The sequence below is a fragment of the Euprymna scolopes genome, chromosome 25, assembly GCF_053919585.1.
Source record: "Euprymna scolopes isolate OS-2025 chromosome 25, ASM5391958v1, whole genome shotgun sequence".
NCBI lineage: Eukaryota > Metazoa > Mollusca > Cephalopoda > Sepiida > Sepiolidae > Euprymna > Euprymna scolopes.
This window is the reverse complement of record NC_136506.1, coordinates 89502989-89525736: the sequence shown is the minus strand read 5'-3', so window position 1 is coordinate 89525736 and position 22748 is coordinate 89502989. Positions and strand designations below refer to the sequence as shown.

Here is a 22748-nt window from a genome sequence, read left to right as displayed (position 1 = left end):
AACATTTGTTAATCTGGATAAAACTCGTATATTTTGATTTTCAAATGTGAACTTTTGCCAATATTATGCTGTAACGATTTCGCTTGAGCGGAACCTAGGTATTTCGTCGGTTTAACTAGTTCCGAAAGATTTAGCCCCCCCCACCTTCCTGGCCGAGAAATGCTATGATACACCAGAGCCCTAACTGCACTATGAATAAGATATGCTAGTGCATATCGAGGACAATATGTGTTAGCAATAATGTGATTATTGTAATTGTTTTTTGATGGATAAAGGATATGTTAACCAAAACGAATAATTGTTTGACAACTAATTATTTAATGGAATTTGCTAAAAGCGACATAAAATAAAAATGTGGCTTTCAAGTTCAAAGGTTCTGTTAATTCGAAAGAGTTTGATTGTTCCAGCAGGAAGAAAGGGGAAGAGTGCTACATATATGGTATTTTGCTGATAAAAGAGAAAGTGTTTTAAATTATTGTCAAAGGAAAATGATATTATTTTAATATCAAAGAAAATTTATTTTGAAGAATTTAGCAGCTCGTGACGAAAAGAAATTGGTCAGAAAAGTACGACCCCTATTCAACTCTGTAAAGGCAGAGTTACATAAATGAATAGTAAGTAGAGACTGCAGTCAGAAATAAGGATACGCACATAGGCAGATGTAAATGCGCAGCGGCAGAGGCAGCAGACAAAACTGCAAGAAAAGGAGATGCAGAAACTGCAAGAGCATGCAGATACTGAAGACGCCGAGGACATGCTGAGATCTATAATGCGGAGGGAAGTAAAGTTGAGAATTATCTGGGTTAGTCTTTAAGGATGTGCACTTACTGAGATGTGTGTGCGTGTGTGTTTGGCGTAAGGTTCAAAACGTTGAGTACCTCAAGGCTCCCCCAAATAGTTTTGTATCCCATTGTGCCACATCGATTTCAGAATTTTCTAGATTAATTCCGACCTATCTGACACTCACAAAATAGATTTACGAAGATGATATGGGTGTAACTTTGACTCATTATAAATACTACCCCCCTCTCTCTCATCGAACATCGAGACTTCTTTTTTATTGGCTTCCGTTAATGTTTCTTTTTTTTTTTTGTGCACCAGGTAAAAGTATCATCAGTGAATATGAACTACAATTCTGTTAGTGGAATATTTAAATATTGGCGAACACAAAACAAACATGGCGTCTTATGTTCCTCCATTTTGCGCGGAAAAATGCCACCATGTTGCTTCCTTCTTTCACAGAAACGTTTTATCAGTAATTTCATGAATGAAAAATATTAGAATATTATTTCACATTATCTACAAAATAATACACTATAATGTACAATAGAGTATTGTCGACTTTATTTTAATGTCATTTACAAACGTGTACTTTCACTATAAAAAGTAAATAACAGATTATCAATTCTGAAATGTACACAAGTAATTTATTACACGTTAAAGTTATTACATTTCCATTATGCTTTAGTCCCATCTTTCAATCGAAACTTTATTGTTAGCAAATAATATTTTATGGCCATGCCTACAAATTTATTTGCCGAAAAATAAACTTTTTAATAATTCAAGAAAGATTAATCAGCTATCAATTTAAGAGAGATAACTCATTTAATCCTCAAGACAGCAAATCTTTTTCCCCCGATGAATTAATTTGAAAATCCTTAAAGTCTAAGGCAATAAGGCATGTAATAATATTGTTTGCTCCTCTTAATAATGTTGAGCTTGCTTTTTTCTCTTGATAAGGTTTGCCTTGTTAAAAATGTATTATCTGATAACATAATTAGACAAATACACACACACGCCATTATATATATATATATATATATATATATATATATATATACTTAATTTACTCACATAAAATTAATATACGAAAGTATAGATTTATGCGTAAACTTTAAGTAGTTTCTTCAAAAGTGCTCAATACATAATACCAGGCCACAATATTTTCGAAAAAAAACCCGAATAATATTACGTAGGTATGACTTCCTTAGATTTCAAAACTCGATACTATGACCACAAAAGTACATTCAACAATAAAAAAAACACGGTATGAAAACAACACTAGCGAATAAATACTGGGAACTCAAGGAAAGTGGATATTCGCCGGTAGTCGAATGGAAAATAATAAGACAAGCTACCACGTGTAGGCATCTAGATGACCCATGTAGATTATGCCTTCATGAAAAAGTTTCTATCTTGTACTTTAAAGAACCCCAACATTTATTAAACTGTAGAAGAGAAATAGTAAACAACGGTGTTCACAAAATAAAATTTACTCTAGGATAGCGATACAAAATAGTTTTAAAACTAACAAAAACAATAGAAAATAAATAAATAAATTAAATAAACACGAATATACATAAACGATCACACATATATGTATATATATATGTACATATATATGTATATATATGTGCATATATGTATATACACATATTTATATTTATATATAAACTAACATAAAAAAAATACTAACGTAGATCAAGAAGCTAAATATCCAGGCTAAATAGAGCACACACAAAGGAACAGGTCAACCAGAGGTCAAATAGGCCTTTGTCCGATAAATGCATTTTCATTGGCTGATAGAAAGAGCGCGGTGGATACTAAAAAGCTGATTGGCTAACTGAAATTTCAATAGAAGATGCGCATATAAAAACGACAAACAACCACAGAATTTGCGCATACGCCATATATATATATATATATATATATATATATATATATATATATATATATATATATATATATAGTAAGTTATAAAATGCATATGGCGATTAAGCCTGAAGAATTCTAGAGTGGATGAAACGCAGAATAAAAAACGGCCTTGTGTGTGTGTGTGTGTGTGTGTGTGTGTGTGTGTGTGTGTGTGTGTGTGTGTGTGTGTGTGTGTGGGTGGGTGTTCTATGTAATGAAGTAAACCAGATTTTGTCTTTTACATTCAACCATAATGTCTCCGTGAACACACTATATATGTATAATGACACTTTTGGTGTTATTAAATGAAAATTGTTTTTGGAGAAATATGCACACGTTTCGTTCTTTTTCACTAATTTCTAATTTTTTTCCGACTCAGATGCATACAGGATGTGGGAGTAATATTTTTCAACTTTCACTACCACCACCTTACACAAGCGAATTATTTTCATATGATACTTTTTTCTTAATACAACCGTCATTATTTAATTTTGACCATTTCCAGTTATACTTTTACCATCTAAATACTGGTCACTCCCTTTTTCTTTTGCAGCGACTTAATTAAAACAACAGAATATTTTAATTGCTCGTTTTATTACTTTCTTATGTTTTTTTTATCTCGTATAATTTCTGTAGCAACATGACATTTTTTGGTCTTTAGGCAAAGACCACAGTGTAGTATCAGTTCTGAGGATATACTTGAATTGTTCTGTCCTCAGTCAGTGGAGGAAGAATCCTTCATTGTTGAGACAATTTTTATTTTTTTTTTCTTATCCAGAGTTCTCCTTTTTGGCGAGTTGGATATTCGCAACATATAAACCGACCTTCTTTCTAATACCTCCCTCGTGGGTTGGGGGCAAGTAAATAGAGATGTGACCTTTTTTTTCTCGTGTGTCGTTGTGGAACGTTTGGTTATTGGTTTAGTTTTGCTATCTGAAATTGTGTCTCTTTACACACATTCCTTATCATGTATTCTTTCCCATTCTAGAATGCAAGAATACAATTAACGAACAGAAATATACAAATTGGGAGTTCGAACATGGCGGCTATAGATTATCTTTCTTAATTCCTCTTTTCTTCTTTAGCTTTATTTTCTTATCTTTCGAAACAAACAACGCCTTTGCTGTTTAGTAATGTTTCTGTTACACCTAAAATTATCTTTCCCACCTTTTGCCAAGTACATTCGTTTACTTACGTTTGTTGGCCTAGCCGCCATATCTCAATTTCCCTTCGATAACACTATTTCGTCGTCATACTTTTTTTTTTCTTTTCCGATAATCGAATGCTATTGAAGATCACAAAACAGAAAAAAAAACATTTATACTTCAAACATGGCGACGAAAACGTTTTCTTATTTTCCATATTCACGACTATTTAAAAAGGTATTACCGTAATTAAACAACCCCTACCGCAATTGTTTAAAGAAGGAAATATACACGGGATATTAGTTTTAAAGAAATTCATGTTTTGACAATCTATTTGTGACATAATAGCGTTAAAGATGAATCGTACATAAAAATAAAATAAAATAAAATCGATTGATACGATATTTTTTTCGATAAAACAATATTTGGTTTAATTATATTATTGCTGTTTTAAATTAACACCGTGTGGTATGACAAACATTAGCAGAAAATATTTCAATAGTTCAAGATTGAGCATGGAATATTTCGATTTTATCTACTCTCACGGGCAAAGACGGAACACGGCCAGCTAGTTACGCGCGTGCGCACACACACACACAAACAAAAACACACACACACACACATATATATATATATATAGAGAGAGAGAGAGAGGAGAGAGAGAGACAGACAGACAGATAAACAGGACTAGAGAGAGAGAGAGTTCAATAAATATCACAAAAAAAGACACGGGCCAGCCAGTACTACATACACACACATTCGCATACACACACATATGTATATATACTACATAATCTCTCCGGGAATCTTTTTCTATGATCTCTTTTTCTATGATCTCATATCAAACGTCATATATATATATATATATATATATATATATATATATATATATATATATATATATATATATATATATATATATGACGTTAGATATGAGATCATAGAAAAAGATTCCCGGAGAGATTATGTAGTATATATACATATGTGTGTGTATGCGAATGTGTGTGTATGTAGTACTGGCTGGCCCGTGTCTTTTTTCGCCGATATTTTCGAAAGTAAACCCCTATTTCGATTGACTAGCGTTAATTTAAACCTACGTCACTTCCGGTTTAGCGATGGGCGCAACAGCAAATACATCACTCTTTTCACATTCTTTTCCTCCTTCGGTACGGATTCGAGCCTGCCTTCCTACCACCACTTTTTTTTCTCAACATACACCTCACAACACCCCGGCAACGCCAGGCAACGCCGGGCAACGCCGGGCAACGCCGGGCAACGCCGGGCAACGCCGGGCTAGTATAATAATAAAATACATGTGTTTATTTGTTTCTTGTTCTGATTTAGAACTTGCGGAACTCATGGACTATACTGACGGAACCCTAACGTTCCGCAGAAGTCTGTTGCCAAGGTTGCTGGAAAACTGGTGGGATCCTTCTACCGGTCCAGAAGATATCTCACTACTGATGCAATTCTCTATCTGTATAAAAGCCAAGTACGTCCAAGGATGGAGTACTGCTGCCACATCTGGACAGGAGCTGCTAAAACAGCTGACCCTGCCTTGACAGACTACAAAATAGACTTCTTGGCTTAATGGAGGATGCCCTTTTCTCTTCCCTGCAACTTCTCTCCCGCAGAAGAGACGTTGCGAGCCTGTCTTTGTTTTATCTTTATTTCCATGGCACATGCTCGTCTGAGCTCCAATCTCTGGTCCCCCCATGCCAATCTTTCACGATACACACCCGTCTAGCTGAAACCACTGTCATTAATTTTCCCCACTCTTTATCTGTGCATAAATCAAAGCGTAGATCCCATGAGCAAAGCTTCTTTTTTTAGAAGTGCACGAATGTGGAACTCTCTTCCGTTTGCCTGGTTCCCACCTGACTACAACTTGAATGTCTTCAAGTCCAACATAAACAAATTCCTGACGAACCGCCCCCTTTAGTAAGACACTTTATCAAATCTCCAATACTAACTATTACTACGATATTATCCCATTGATTACTGTACACGCAATAACCCTTATCCCCGAGTGGCTTCCGAGCCTTGATAAGTGGTGGCCTCTATGTAAACAAAAAAAACCCGGTTGAAATGCACTGGTATAGATATATACAATATAGCTTAAATTTTATTATTTTTGAATAATTATTCTTGTACTAAAAAACTTTATCTCAATAAATTTATATTCATTTTAGTTTTATTTTTTAAAATACATTATTATTTATATGTTCAAACCATCTTGAATTAACCTTAGTGTTATGTTTTTGTGTTATATCTATATTTATTATCATTTGTATTCCTTAGCGATTTTATATTTATTTGGATTAAAAAATTTTTAAACTTTAAAGTTTTTTTTTTTTTACATAGGCATCACCACATTATCAAGACCAAGAGGCCACTCAAGGATAAGGGTTAAAGAGTGTACAGTAGAAATTGGACAATATAGTAATCATTAGTAATGTAAATTTGGTAAATCTGATAACTTATATGGAACGGCTCATCAAGAACTTATCACGTACAGATATACGTATATCACATAGCGTGTTTTCTGATACAGGAGGAAATATTGGGGGTTGGCGGCCTTGGTTGCAAAGGGTAGAATTAGCTGCAAAGTTCTTGACAAAGAGTTTGGCTTTGTCTGATGCTGACGAGATTACCTCAGGTCCATTGATAACAGTTGGGATGGAGCACACGCTTCTGTTCAGGATTCTGTTTGCTATTTGCCAAAACTGGTGGGAACCAAGCCGCTGCTCAGCTACTTTGGACTTAACAGATTGAACATACAACTCTCTTGCGTTCTTTATTACTTTCTTACAATGGTTGCTGGCAGTCCTGAAAGCGGCTTTAGTTTCCATACATCTATTACGTCTGAAGCAGTGGAAAAAGTGATTTCTGTGCGCAATGGCAGCAGCACATTCTGGAGAGAACCATGGCTGGCTGTTAGGTTTTTGCTGAAACTTTTTAGAGGGTATGAAACGGTCAATACCTACAATTAACCATTCCGTCAGGTCTAATACTATAGAGGACACATCCTTTTTAAACATGGAATGCAGAGGTAGATCAGATATAAATGTACGGAAGCTATCCCAGTCAGCCTTAGTGTATCGATATACTGTACGATGGAGAGGTACGTCTGGGGACTTATTACATTTCAATTTTATCTTAATTGATACAACAGAGTGGTCGGAAGATCCAAGAGGCGACAGAACAGAAACTAAACATAACATAAGTTTTTAATGGTTCAACCTTTAATTAATTATATATATATATATATATATATATATATATATATATATATATATATATATAACTCTTGCATTTTTAATTTTTATTTAACCCTTCAATTTAAATTTTTTAACATTTTCATTTTTATTCGATTAAATTCATAAAATAAAATAAATAAATGCGATTACTATATTGTCCAATTGACTACTGTAAAATCTTAACCCTTATCCTCGAGTGGTCTCTGGCCTTGATAAGTGGTTATGCCTATGTAAAAAAAATAAAAATGAACAAAGCTTATTTCTTAGAACTGCACGCCTATGGAACTCTGTTCCGTTTTCCTGCTTTCCAGGTGACTACAATATGCTCGGCTTCAAGTCCAACGTAAACAAGTTCTTGATGAGCCGTTCTCTTTAAGTAATCCAATTTACCGACTATTGTCCCATTGCCTACTGTACATTCATTAACCCTTATTCTCGAGTGGCCTCTAGGCCTTGATAAGTGGTGATTTCGTTGTAAAAGAAACAAAAAAGAAATAAAAATTACAATAATAAGTTTTATATTTTATTCCGATTTTGACATTAAATTTAAGACAGCTTAAATAATGTTTTTATAGTAAAAATCATCCGGTGGTGAGCCTCTGTTACCTTGACAACGAACAGTTTAATCCATTTATTCATAAATGTCTATCGTTGTCCATTTATTTTCTTCTTTTTCTACTACCCCCCCCCATCCCGTTTATATCTAGCGGTCATACTTTCCTTCCTTTTCTGGTTACATGGGTTGTTAGCACGTGACCTGTGTTCTTAATTGAAATTTTAAAAATTTACGGATCTTGAACATTAATATATCTATATCGGCCATGAGCGGGTCGAAAAGATGCTAACAGTCTGTTTCCAAATTTAAGATATTAGATAATCCTCAATAAATAAAAACGGTGGAATAGGTCTAGAATCAGCTAAACACACATACATACATACATACATACATACATACATACATACATACATACACACAACATGATGATTGCTGCATCTTTCCAGATGATCTTCATCACATTGAGTTCTCCCAATCTTGTCGTCCGTGCCATCTCAGATGACTGCACTCCCGCCGTAGATTTGCACATATTGAAGCAGATGTGACATACAAATTGAGCAATTTCCACTGAGTTAACTTCCTCTGGAGGTTGAAGGGTATTCCTATGAACAATCACATACATACATACATACATGCATACATACATACATGGTAGCTTCCTTCAGTCTTGTCAGATTACAGATACTCACTGAATCTTGAATATTAATTTATCTATTTCATATATTTCTGACCATAACTGGATCGGAAAGATACCAACAAGCTGTTTTAAAAGTTAAGGCATTAGATAATTCTCAATAAATTAAAAAGGCGGGAAAGGTCTCGAGTCAGTAAAACGAAAACATGCATACAAACAAACAAACAAACAAGCATACATACAAACATGCATACGTACGTACAATATATATATATTAATTATATATATATATATATATATATATTAATATATTTAATTATTATAGTAAAAAAATAATTATGACAGCCCCTTTAAGAAATACGTTTCTTATCGTTGAGCACTTTCTGTTGAATTAAAAAGTCGGTCAATTTAGCTCTTATGCGTATATCATCGTATAACGATTTGATCACTGTCTGTCTGACGTAATGAACATTTAAATTTAAATGTTTAAAAATTCAACGCTATTTCACATGATTAATGGTAGCCGAATGGATACGGCCTCCGCTAATCGAGCCAGAGATGTCTCGTGTCGCGGGGTTCGAATCGTTCGACTGGTAGTAATCGTGACACCCTGCACTGAAGAATCCCGAAAGGATGAAACACTAGTGTCTGTAGGTATTTAATTATTATAGTAAAAAAATAATTATATATATATATATCTGTATAAATATACTTTTTATAATATATACCAATCCTTATTTAATTTCCGTTCGATGGATTGATTGTTGCTATTTTTCTGATAAGTCAAGGGAATAATAGATTCACTGATTGATATAATAATTAAGTGATTGATTTTGTGCTACGAAACAGATACTGTCAAGAATTTTAAATGTCAACTAAATTAAAGGAATAAATTATAAGATGGTCAAGTTTTTTTGTCATTTATTCTAATTTTTGTTTACATTAATAATAAATAATTAATATAAGATTATGCTGTGACAACATCGGGTGGAAGATTATTAATGTTTCATATTAATTATTTCTTATTAATGTAAACGAAAATTAGAATGAAAACATTTGTTTAGAGATTTACATGACAATCAGCTACTAAAGATCTTTTCTTAATTCCGTCGTTCGAGTAGACTAATTGTCATGGCCTTGTTATTGGGAGAGAATAGTTCTGTTGAATATAACAGCCATGTTCCAACGAAAAGTAATCGATATATTAAAACTATAAAAAGTTTACGTCTGAATATCCAATTGAAATTGTCGTTGAAATAAGAAATAAAGTAAAGGGTCTGAGTTGCAGGTAAAATACAAAATCACGTAATCACATAATGGAATTTTTACGGTGATTCGCTATAAGCATAGACTGAAATATTTGCCCCGGTGAAACGGGTGAATGAAAGTAGAAAGTATATAGTGAGTAAGGTATCCTGCTACCATCTGTACGCATGACTATTTGAGAGAGGGAATCTGCTCAGAAAATTGTAGCAATTGACGAATTGTAATTAAACCTAATATATATATATATATATATATATATATATATGATTGTTGAGCTGGATTAAATCCGACGATATGAAATAAAATGGAGGTGGAAGGACCTGGATACTCAACGTTTCGCCCGATTTATGCGGGCTTCTTCAAGAGGGATGGTCATTGACGAGAGAGTCGGAGGATTGGGGCTATATATAATGATGGGGGAGAGCAGCGTGTTTTCCTTATGTAAATTAGATGTCATATATACATGTATATACATTTTATGAGAGAAGAACTAATTAGAGTAAACTAGTGTAGTGGATTACGTCTAAAAGATAAAATATCGTAGAGATTAAAAATTGTGTTTGGAAATATAGCGGTGATAGATTAAATAAATAAAATGACACGAGATTACGAAAGAATCGTTTTTTTTTTTTTTTAAATTAGAAATAATTGAATTGGGATAAAATAGCGCAGTAACTTAAAAGATGGTATCTAAAAATAAGAATAGGAGGTGATAAATAGGAGTAAAAATAAGAATAGGAGGTGATCTTTTAAGTTACTGCGCTATTTTATCCCAATTCAATTATTTCTAATTTAAAAAAAAAAAACAAAAAAAAAAACGATTCTTTCGTAATCTCGTGTCATTTTATTTATTTAATCTATCACCGCTATATTTCCAAACACAATTTTTAATCTCTACGATATTTTATCTTTTAGACGTAATCCACTACACTAGTTTACTCTAATTAGTTCTTCTCTCATAAAATGTATATACATGTATATATGACATCTAATTTACATAAGGAAAACACGCTGCTCTCCCCCATCATTATATATAGCCCCAATCCTCCGACTCTCTCGTCAATGACCATCCCTCTTGAAGAAGCCCGCATAAATCGGGCGAAACGTTGAGTATCCAGGTCCTTCCACCTCCATTTTATTTGATATATATATATATATATATATATATATATATATATGTGTGTGTGTGTGTGTATGTGTGTATGTGTGTGTAAATATTATATATATATATATAGCAAATTACAAAAATATATATGACAAACTACACAGATTTTTTTGCGTTTCACTATCGTAATAATTCCTCAGCTATCACCACTAAATGATGAAACACGGGGATTTCTTCTAATTTCCTATGTAGCTTAATTGCCATAAATTTTCATAAATTATTACCCAGCTCTACTCATGTATTGAGTAGTGTTGACATAAACACTGAAATTTGATACATAAAAAATTATGCCTCCTCATAAAATTTAATCTCGATGCACGAACTAACTAATAATGGACGCTCCCGTCGTGTTCGAAGTCTCAAGTTCTGAAAATAATAGTTTCATTGTTTTAGTGGTACTTGATTCGTTGGTGATTTGAACACTGGCAGTGATTTGTATTTTATGCGAGAGCAACTGCATGTGTTGACACTGGAAGTGTTTGCTGCCACGTCTCCATTTTCTCTTCCATTGTGCAGGTGAGCAATTGTTGTCAGTTGGTGATTTTTGACGAAACGATGTGCAGTCCGTTGAATGGTCATTTCCCCGAAGTTTTTTTGTCGCGGGCAAGCAACTCTATAAGTCACTCACTCGGTCCGTCGGTCTGTCGGTCGGTCTGTCAGTCTTTTGTGCTTGGCCTTTTTTGGTTACGATCAAAGGTCTGTTGTTAATAGATGCTGTTCTTAACCTTTTAAGTTTTTCGCGTCTTTTTGGCAAAGATCAAAGTGTAGTACCTGTCCAGCAGATACTGCAAGCAAAGACCATATGTGGGGGCGACCCCACATATAAGACCTTGGTCAATGTAGGGACAACCCTTCGTACCAATTGTTACTATCCAGCTCCCCTACTCCCCGGGGAGTTGGCCCCCATTTCCCCTTTCACTCTTCACATTAAAAATCGGCCTTGTGCCTAATTTGCTCGGTGGGGGAGCAAATAAATACCACCTGTCCGGCAGATACTGCAAGCAAACACCATATGTGGGGGTCACCCCACGTATGAAACCTTGGTCAATGTAGGGGCAACCCTTCATACCAATTGTCACTATCCAGCTCCCCTACTCCCCGGGGAGCTGGTCCCCATTTCCCTTACACTCCTCACATTAAAAATCGGCCCTGTGCCTAATTTGCTCGGTGGGGGAGCACATAAATACCAACCCCACGTCTAAGACCTTGGTCAATGTAAGGGCAACCCTTCATACCAATTATCACTATCCAGCTCGCCTACTCCCCGGGGAGTAGGCCCCCATTTCCCCTTCACTCCTCACATTTAAAATCGGCCTTGTGCCTAATTTGCTCGGTGGGGTGCAAATAAATACCCTATTCTTGGCCTTTTGGCCAAGATCAAAGTGTAATATCTGTTCCGGCAAGTACTGCAAGCAAAGACCATATGTGGGGGCAACACCACATATAAGACCTTGGTCAATATAGGGGCAACCCTTCATACCAATTGTCACTATCCAGCTCACCTACTCCCCGGGGAGTTGTTCCCCATTTCCTCCTCACTCCTACATTAAAAATCGGCCTTGTGCTTAATTTCATCGGTGGGGGAGCAAATAAATACCCTTTTCTGGTCCTTTTGGCCAAGATCAAAGTGTAGTATCTGTTCTTACTACATGCTGTACTTGTTGTGATATAAAGTGGGGATCACTTTTCTGTATTAATTTAATGTAAAATTATCATTTACTTTACAACCAGTCTGTCTCAAAGCCATTCAAGTCATTCTCCAGATCATTCAAGTTGTTTTTGAAGAATTCCAGTTATTTTTTAAGCATTCAATTCATCCTTAAGTTCATTAAAGTCATTCTAAGTCATTAACTTTTTATTTATTTAAGTTATTTCAGCCCATTTTTCGGTCATTTTAGTTTATCTTAAGAATTTTATGTCAATCTTATATTCACATATGTGGGGGCAACACCACATATAAGACCGTGGTCAATGTAGGAGCAACCCTTCATACCAATTGTCACTATCCAGCTCCCCTACTTCCCGGGGAGCTGGTCCTCATTTCTCTTTCACTCCTCCCATTAAAAATCGGCCTTATGTCTAATTTGCTCGGTGGGGGAGCAAATAAATACCAACCCCACATATAAGACCACGGTCATTTTAGTTTATCTGTAAGAATTTTATGTCAATCCTACATTCACGTATTCATTCATTACACGAGAGCACGCGATTAATGGCTATCGGCCTTGTTCAGTTGTATATTTACGGACACAAGGGTACTTTTCAATTTATCTTTGTATCTCATCAATGGCTTCTCAATACTCTTTGCTTTATCATCAAATTCACCATACATCAGTATTTTGCGAATTCTATCATTGTTCATTGTTAATATATGACTTGTCCAGCGGAGTTACCATTGCATGAGATTCTCTCGATTCCTGTAATGTTACATTTGGAAAATAGATTAATGTTTGTGAGCTTTAAAAGGAGTACAACACCACGTAATATTCGCAATCACATAAACTCTGTTAATGTGCTATCGCGATGCTGTTCATGTTTCTGCGCTTTATAATAAAGTGGTCAGCACAAAAGTTTTGTATACAGTGATTTCAGTTTCAATTCTAATTTCCCGGTCAGAGTCTATGTTTAAGCTTTCCAAATGCTGCACTGGTATTTGTCTATCCAATTAGTAATCTCGCCATCTAGTGTGTAAGATGCACTGTTTGTGATTCCTAGATAAGTAAAGGATTTCACATATTTCAGGTTTTTGTCACCAACATGGACAGGAATATCAGGAAAGTAATGTACAGGTGGAGTCTGTTTCCATCCAAGAAATTGTTTCGATGTTGGTTTAAGCTGATGTACTACTTCTGTCGTTTTAAGGCTGATTGTTTGTCTGGGCGCCTTTGCTGCTGGAAATTGATTTTCGAGTGACTGGGATTCTTCATGAAGTGCAGCAACGAGAGTAACATTATCAGCCAAGAGAGTTTTGATGATGGCTGTTCGGGTAGAGTTTTTTCCTTCAATCGCTGGTGGATGAAGAGCCCTCCTGTAGTCCTGAATTGAAATTCAACGCTCGACGATATTTAACGAATGCCGAGAATATATATATTCCAAAGTTAAAAATGGCCTCATCATATCATATATATATATATATATATATATATATATATATATATATATATATATGTCGTAAATAATCTTACCCGCTGCTTAATTGGCTGAAAAATGCGAAGCTCGCGGTTTGTTTGTTTATGAACAGGCGGTTTGAGCTCTGTATAAGTGGCTGATGGATGTTTGTTTAACTAGATATTCGGACATCGCTTCCGTGGTCGAGTGGGAGAACTGCCGACTGTCAACATAATCCTTTGCTTGGTGGAGGTGCTAGTCAAGCGGCACTGGTGAGTTGTGATACAACGAAACGGGACTGTATGTCGATGACTACAAATATATATATATATATATATATATATATATATATATATATTGTTTTAAAAATATAATAATCCACTGACAGTGACTGAATCTAGCGAAATTCGAAATCGGGACCCTGTGATAAGAAGCCTAGGGCTCTTCCTCTGAGCTATCTCGCAGGACTACTATTTCCTTGTTTACGTAGATGTTGTTTGTTTGTTTGTTTTTATTAGCGATACTTATTGAATGAATCTAATTATTTATATGGAAGCGAATTTTTACCTAAATGAGAGTTGGCAATAATTTTCCCTTTGACAAGTTCGGTACCCCCAAATGGGGAGTGGCATATGTATTATTTTTAAAATATAATTATCCACTGACACGTGTTTCGGCGGCTACGACTCATCAGAGTGTCTAAATCTTATATATATATATATATATATATATATATAATGAAATAAAAAAAAGATGCAATATTTATCTGATATAAGCAATGGTAAACTTCAATCTAATATAAATACCAGCATTTATATATAGATAATTTAATCCCAACCAAATAAAAAAGTTCAATACAAAATAGAGAGTAGAGCTTATTATGAGAGAAAGAAAATTAAAACTAGAAGTTGAAATTTACAATCAAAATTATTGTTCGACTAAATACTCCCAAAACAATTTACATTTGCTATTCTTGCTATTCCTCTCATCGGAGGACATAAAGAAATCAGCAAAGTATATTTGTAGCAAAGCTAGAATTTGCTGGTTATGTCCTTTAAAAACAACGAGTGAAAAATGTGGGAAATGTAAAAAATAATAATAATAAACCAGGCATAACATTGCAGCTTGCATGAAGATTCTTTCAAAGATAATCCGAAAGGCGAAAATAATTCTTTAGAAAGAATCACATCCAAATTTAAATCTAATTGAATATAATTAGTCAGATTGGAATATTTTCAACACAGCTGAAATCACAGAAATTGTTGTTTTTTTTTCGGTTAGTGCAGTAGTCCAAAGATAGGTTGAGTGTATTTGAGAAATAAAATGGACAGAAAAACGTGTCATCTCCCAAAAAATGATCTTGTCATAACACATCCGATTATTATTATTATTATTATTATTATTGCTATTATTATTATTATTATTATTATTATTATTATTATTATTATTATTTTATTATTATTGTTATTATTATTGTTATCATTATTGTTATATTTATTATCATTATTGTTATAATTCTTATTATTATTATTGTTATTATTGTTATTATTGTTGTTATTGTTATTATTGTTATTATTATTATTATTATTGTTATTATTATTGTTGTTATTATTATTATTATTGTTATTATTGTCATTATTACTATTATTATTGTTATTATTGTTATTGTTATTATTGTTATTATTGTTATTATTATTATTGTTATTATTGTCATTATTATTATTATTATTGTTGTTATTATTATTATCATTATTATTATTGTTATTATTGTCATTATTATTATTATTATTATTATTATTATTATTATTATTATTATATTTTATGATATGATAATTTTTTAAATCAGTAATCTACATTATAGGACATTGGTGAGTAACATAGGGAACATGACTGTGCCTACTAAAACAATTACTTGACACCCTCCCAAACACTGTTAAAAAAGGTTAATTCCATAAAAAATTGATTTAAAAAAAAACTCGGCACATCAAATGTTGAGTTATATTAAGCAACACAATTTTTTACAAAAATGAGTGTTAATAATATAGACGTGCTTTGTTAAATTCTAAACTACTGACATCCATAAAAATTATGAAATGTGTTTTCCAGATAATGCGGTCTGTATCGAAGGCACATATATTTTATAACTATGCCATATAAGGAGTGCCACGGAAACTGTACCATATTTCCCCCAAGTGAAATAAACTTTAAAATTTAAAACTATGCTTATATTAATTGCTTTACCTGTCCTGGGAGAGGTATCATACTAGTACACACATATACACATACACACGCATACATACATAGATACATACATACACACAAATATATTATTATTATTATTATTATTATTATTATTATTTTTTTTTTTTTTTTTACTATAATAATTATTAAATACATAGATAGTGTTTCATCCTTTCGGAAATCATCAGTGCAGGGTGTCACGATTGACGCCAGTCGAGAGATTCGAACCCCGGCAACAGAAGTCATCTCTAGCTACTAGGCTACCGTAAACCGTGAGAGATACGGTTGAAATTAAACATTTATTTTATCAAATGCTTTTAGCGTTAGTCAGAGTGATCTTATCCTTATATGACGATATGCGCGCATTAGCTAAGTTGACCGTCTTTATTACGGCTGAAAGTACTCAACGATAAACAACAAGTTTCTTAAAGGGGCTGACATAATTATTTGCTATAATAATTATTAAATACCTTCAGACTAATGTTTCATCCTTTCGGGAATCATCAGCAGGATGTCACTATATATATATATATATATATATATATATATATATATATATCTAGTCATCGACATACAGCCCTGTTCAGTTCCGCTAGACTAGCACCCCTCCCAAGCCGAGGATTGAACCCAGAACCATCGCGTTGATAGTCATCGGTTCTACCGATCGACCCACAAGAGTGGTTCCCGCAAATAAAATGTCTATTTTAAACAAACATGTGCCCACCACTTTTATTGTGCTCAAACCGTTTATTTATAAGCAAACAGTGAGCCTCGCATTTTTCAGCCAATTAAATAGCGGGTGAGATTATTTACGACAGTGCTCTACCCAAATATTGTTTTTTTGTGCGTATTGATATTCATATTAAAACCCGTTTTTCCGTTGGTATTTATTTGCTTCCCTACGAAAAGAAAATGTGACTCAAGGTCGTTTTTAATGTGGGAAAAACGAGCTCCCCAAAAACGGGCACCCTGGCAGTAGCCAAAAATAATAATTGTCTCAGTATAGATGGTTTCCCCTCAAAGGACAAATTAACTTAAGTGCAGCATCAGACAGATACTACACTTTGACCCGATATTTATTTGCTCCCCCACTGAGCAAATTAGGCACAAGGCCGATTTTTAAAGTGAGGAGTGAAGGGGAAATGGGGACCAACTCCCCGAGGAGTAGGGGAGCTGGATAGTGACAATTTGGTATGAAGGGTTGCCCCCATATTGACCAAGGTCTTAACTGTGGGGTCTCCCCCACATATGGTCTTTGCTTGCAGTCTTTGCCGGAACAGATACTACACTTTTACCCGGCCCGAACGCCAAGAAGTATTTATTTGCTTCCCCACTGAGCAAATTAGGCACAAGGCCGTTTTTTAATGTGGAGAGAAAGGGAGGGGGAGGGAAAAGGGGACCAGCTCCCGATGGGTGGGAAATGGGAGCTGGATAGTGACAATTGGTATGAAGGGTTGCCCCTAAATTGACCAAGGTCTGATATGTTGGGTTACCCCCACATATGGTCTGATCTTGCAGTATCTGCCGGAACAGATACTACGCTTTGAAGTATTTATTTGTTCCCCCACTGAGCAAATTAGGCACAAGGCCGATTTTTAAAGTGAGGAGTGAAGGGGAAATGGGGATCAACTCTCTGGGGAGTAGGGAAGATGGATAGTGACAATTGGTATGAAGGGTTGCCCCTACATTGACCAAGGTCTTATATGTGGGGTCGCCCCCACATATGGTCTTTGCTTGCATTATCTGCCGGAACAGATACTACACTTTGAGGTATTTATTTGGTCCCCCACTGAGCAAATTAGGCACAAGGCCGATTTTTAAAGTGAGAAATGAAGGAGAAATTGGGACCAACTCCCCGGGGAGTAGGGGAGCTGGATGGTGACAATTGGTATGAAGGGTTGCCCCTACATTGACCAAGGTCTTATATGTGGGGGTTTCCCCCACATCTGGTCTTTGCTTGTAGCATCTGCCGGAACAGATCCAGGCCCGAACGCCAAGAAGCCTTTTTTTTTATTTATTTAAAAAGAAAATACGACTATGGGTCGTGGAATTGCATTTATTTTCAAAAGATCTAGCTAATTTGCATATTCTTTGAAACATTCATTTTAATTAATTCCCTATTAGTTTTTTTTCCGTTTTTTTATGGGGTGATCATCTTTATGTAACTATTACGTGTATTCATGCAGATATTATACGTGATTTATACTTGCGTAATATTTGTGTAAAAAGCTTATAGTAAACAAAATAATATTTTCATAGATATTTATGTATGCGTATATATTTTTGTTTAAAATGTTTGCCTACCAAACTCCTCCGTCCGTTTTTGGTCTACAGGCATGAAACCTCATATAAAGCGTATTCGAACCCATGCGAAACTCTATATTTGGATTTAAGCCGAGGAAAATTGGTACAAAAGTCTGAAAATTAAAAAAGTGGAATTTGTTATGTGAAGGTAGAACAACGACATTACGAATATGCATGCATAACGTAATAGCTATTGGTTCATGTTTTTATTTTTAGCCTTGGAGCAAATATATCTTCATAGCTCAGACATTAACAGCAAAGGAAAAAGTAAATTGTACATTAATAACCCATGTATAATAAAGGTGTATATTCTTTTGAAGTAAATAGAAAAACAGGGTTTTTAATATGAATATCAATTTCAAAATTCAATCAATAACAAAATACTATTTTAAGTATTATTTTTCTATGCTTATGTTGATTTAAAGAATACAAACTTTGTAGGTGTTTGTTGTGTATTTTTTAAGTTTAGGCAGACATACATAAACCCAGACAAACGCCTTTACATAATAAGTGTGTGTATGGGCGGGTGCAAATTACTAAAAAAAGGTAACTGGAAACTTTAAGATATTTTCCAAGAATAAGATTGGATAGAAAATACATTCGTATATCGTTGTGACTTTTAATGGTTACATTTGTTTGATTTGTATAAAACGTTTGCAATCATTCGTGAAATTGCCAAAATAACACGCAAAAGAAATAAATTAAACTATTCATATTTTGTCCAACGATAATATATGAGCAGGCGGAGTTTAATTAAATCATTTAAAGTTTGTTTGACGAGAGGCTGATTTACCAATTTTTCGTTTTTTTTATTTGTTAGATGATAAAAAGATCGGATTCTGTTTTACCTAAACGCTAAGCACAGATTCAAGATGGCCGCCATGATAAAACAACGAAACCGTACAATCAAGATATGTTTTTCCACTTCAAATAACAGTGCTTTGATGCGGAACGTTAATAAATGGCTAATTGTGGTTGGGTTATTCCAGACATTATGTTGGTTACTTGAAACCCATTTGATATCTAATATAACAAAATGTAAAATTTGAAAAAAAAATGTCTTCTTCATTCATTCAAATTTTGATTCAAATACGAGGTGCCTTCAATAAGTTTCTAGACATTTCTGTACAAGCATTTAAAATTGTGGTAGACTATTGAAAATTGAGTATGTTATTGCTATACATCTTATGAGATGACTGACAAATTTTATTGATATCAGATTCAAATGAACAGCTACGGCTGGAATTGGAATACACCCTACTAAAGACTGATTATCACAGCTGGTTAATTTCAAAAATGCAATCGGGATTTGAGGACACTTTAGAAGAATGATATGCAATAAAATTTTATTTTAAACTTGACAAAAATGTAACAGAAACATATGGAATGCGTTAGACTACTTTTGCGCCATCTTGCATGAATCGAGCATCAGTTTTGGAGTAGCATAAGGGATTCAAAGAAAAGCAGGGAGTCTGTGAAGGATGATGAGGTGAGGGAGGAGTAAAGAAGTCAGAACACCAGAGTTGATTGGTCAAATAAAGAAATTCTTGGATAATAACCGTCGTGTTTCTATAGAGACAATAAGTGCTCAGTTTATTGTCAGTGTGGAAACTGTAGACACAATTATTCACGAGGAACTGAACATGTGGAAGATTTGCGTGAAGTTATTCTCGAGGATGCAGTCCAAATCTCCATCCTTTTCACTGACAATATTTCCAAGATATGCATTAAGATTATTCCTTACCCTCTATATAGTTCAGCCTTTGCTCCCTGTGACGAGATCCATTGACATGCTCACACAATAAGACTACCATGGGGCCTTCCTGAAATTGGTGTAACGGTACACGTGTATTACAGCTGGAAGAGGTTACTTCGAAGGGGAGTAGAGTTTAATGTGTGTACTATCAATGTAAGTGTCCATACGAAAAAAGTCTGGAAATGTATTTAAGACACTTGTTTTTGCTTTTTTTTAAAAAACTTTTATTCCTCCTACACAAGTCACATTGACACTTCTATGTAAGGGGCTACTAATTGGGACCACATATACAGGCACACTATATAGGGAGTTGAGCAGTGTGACGTCTGTTCACATGACGTTTGCATTTCTGCTAGTCATTATAATTAGGGAAGCAGGAGACCGGAAGCGAATTCGAAATATAGGTTTCTGAGGGAATAAATTCACGATTTCTACAGTTTAGGGGATGGATTTTATGGTTTGTGGAATTTGTCAGGGATATTTACGCATAGAAAGGGTCACAAGTGCTACGAGTTTGTCAGAGTACACTGCATTAAAATACATTAAGTTACATTGCGGCGATGTGACATAGGTTGAAGCTTTGTTGATAGTAAACGACCTAAGTTGGATACTTTTTTTCTGACCTTGTCTAAGAGGGAGAGACTAGTGTTAGATGCACCAGCCCAGATGCGGCAACAATATTCCATGCATGGGCGAATTGTGACTTTGTAGAGATAAATGATAGTGTCAGGCGTGAGTAGTTTTCTAGCCTGGTAGAGAGAGCCCACCTTCTTTGCAGCAGCCTCGGCAATGTCTTCAATGTATTTGTTCAAAATCATGTTGTCTGAAAATATAAATCCAAAGAGTTTCAACGAAAAGCTGTTAGGTGGCGTGTTATAAGCCACGGCTATCGGTGGTATAAGGCAAAACAATTGTAGTTGATATATGTTGATATTTCTTAAACACAAGTAACAAAAAGTAAACACTACTATTACTACTACTACTACTACCACTGATACCATTGCGACTGCTACTACTAATAATATAGATAATAATGATTATAGTAATATATTATCGCTTATATTGGCGCTTGTTCGTTATAATACTTAAATTCGAAATATTGTATTTCAAGTAAAACTAATGTTATCTACTTAACTGTCATGTCGCACTAATGAACACATCCAAAAATTACAAAAAAAAACGATAAGGTAAAAAATTAATCTATAATATAAATCTCGCCTGTCTGTTTCAATGTATGTATGTATGTATGTATGTATGTATGTTAATGTCAGGTCATGTCATATGCTACTGGTACGTTGCAATCATCATGTATGTATGTATGTATGTATGTATGTATGTATGTATGTATGCCGAAAACTTTCGACAGAGGCGACGGATTTTCACGAGATCGGTATTGTTGTGCAGCCGACATCTCGGACGACAAATATAAAAAAATTGGCCAAAAACCTTAATTCCTTCACCCTCAACAGGGCGGTTGTCTACAACGAAGGGTTGATTTTTTGCGAGCCATTTTTGCAAGTGATCGTATCGGTTGGATTGACTTTGCCCAATTTTAACGTTCCGAACTTCCGATCGCTTCATGGAGTAGCGGTAAGACTTCAGATTTTCTTTCACTTTTTTTACCGCCTTCGCGTCACGGATTCGAGCCTGCCTGCTATCACTTTATTTTATTTTTTTTTTTTTGCTCAACACACACCCCCAAACTCCAAGGCAACGCCGGACACCCAGGCTAGTTATTAATAAAAACTGTTTCCGAAAACAATAAGTAAAAATTGAGTTTTTGTCCGTTGTTGTTTTTTTTTTTGTTTTTGTTTTTTAGAAAAACTCAATTTTCGCTAATTATCTTCGAAAACTATTACTTGTAGTTCAAAATATATAAATATTTATTTTATCATTAGTACCAAGAGTAAAAGATTTTGTTTTACTGTATATCAGTAGTCACTGGCTGATTGCGAGAACTTTCGAAAATTCATATCAGATATACCTCTGCACTCCATGTTCAAAACGAGCGTTTCCTCTATAGTATCTGACTTGACTGAATGGTTAACTGTCGTTATAGACCGCTTTATACTCTCCAAAATCTTCCAGAAACAGCTCAACAGCCAGCCAAATAAATCAAATTTTAGTCATTCAATGAATTTAAAAATTTATGACGTGAAATGTTTGACTTTCAAATTAGTAGATTTTTATTATTCTGTGGAAGACAAATAATACATTTGAAATATTATAACTTCTTATCCGATAGGATTTCGATGTCTACCATCTTTTCAGAGGAGAATTTTTTAGCAAGGTAGTCATCACTTATCAAGACCCGGAAGCCACTTAGGGATAAGGGTTATTGTGTGTAGAGTACGTTAGTGTTGGAGATTTGATAAAATGTCTTACTTAAAGAGGCAGTTCATCAGGAATTCGTTCACATTGGACTTGAAGATATCCAAGTTGTAGTTAGGTGGGAAACAGGCAACCGGAACAGAGTTCCACAGGCGTGCACTTCTAAGAAAAAAGCTTTGTTCATGGAATCTACGTTTTGATTTTGGCACAGATAAGAAGTGGGGAAAATTTTTGACAGTGGTTTCTGCTAGACGGGTGTTTATCGTGAAAGATTGGCGAGGGAGGACC

General features: G+C 34.6%; 2 protein-coding genes and 1 pseudogene across 2 annotated transcripts in view; 1 reads left to right on the top strand and 2 right to left on the bottom strand.

Annotated features, from left to right (window-relative positions):
• Positions 1 to 22748, bottom strand: part of LOC145247498 (corticotropin-releasing factor receptor 2-like) — a 907054-nt gene that overhangs the window by 769374 nt on the left and 114932 nt on the right. The gene's annotated exons all lie outside the window — the stretch shown is intronic.
• Positions 1 to 22748, bottom strand: part of LOC145247499 (uncharacterized) — a 135927-nt gene that overhangs the window by 46518 nt on the left and 66661 nt on the right. The gene's annotated exons all lie outside the window — the stretch shown is intronic.
• Positions 12316 to 12438, top strand: LOC145247674 (U2 spliceosomal RNA; annotated as a pseudogene).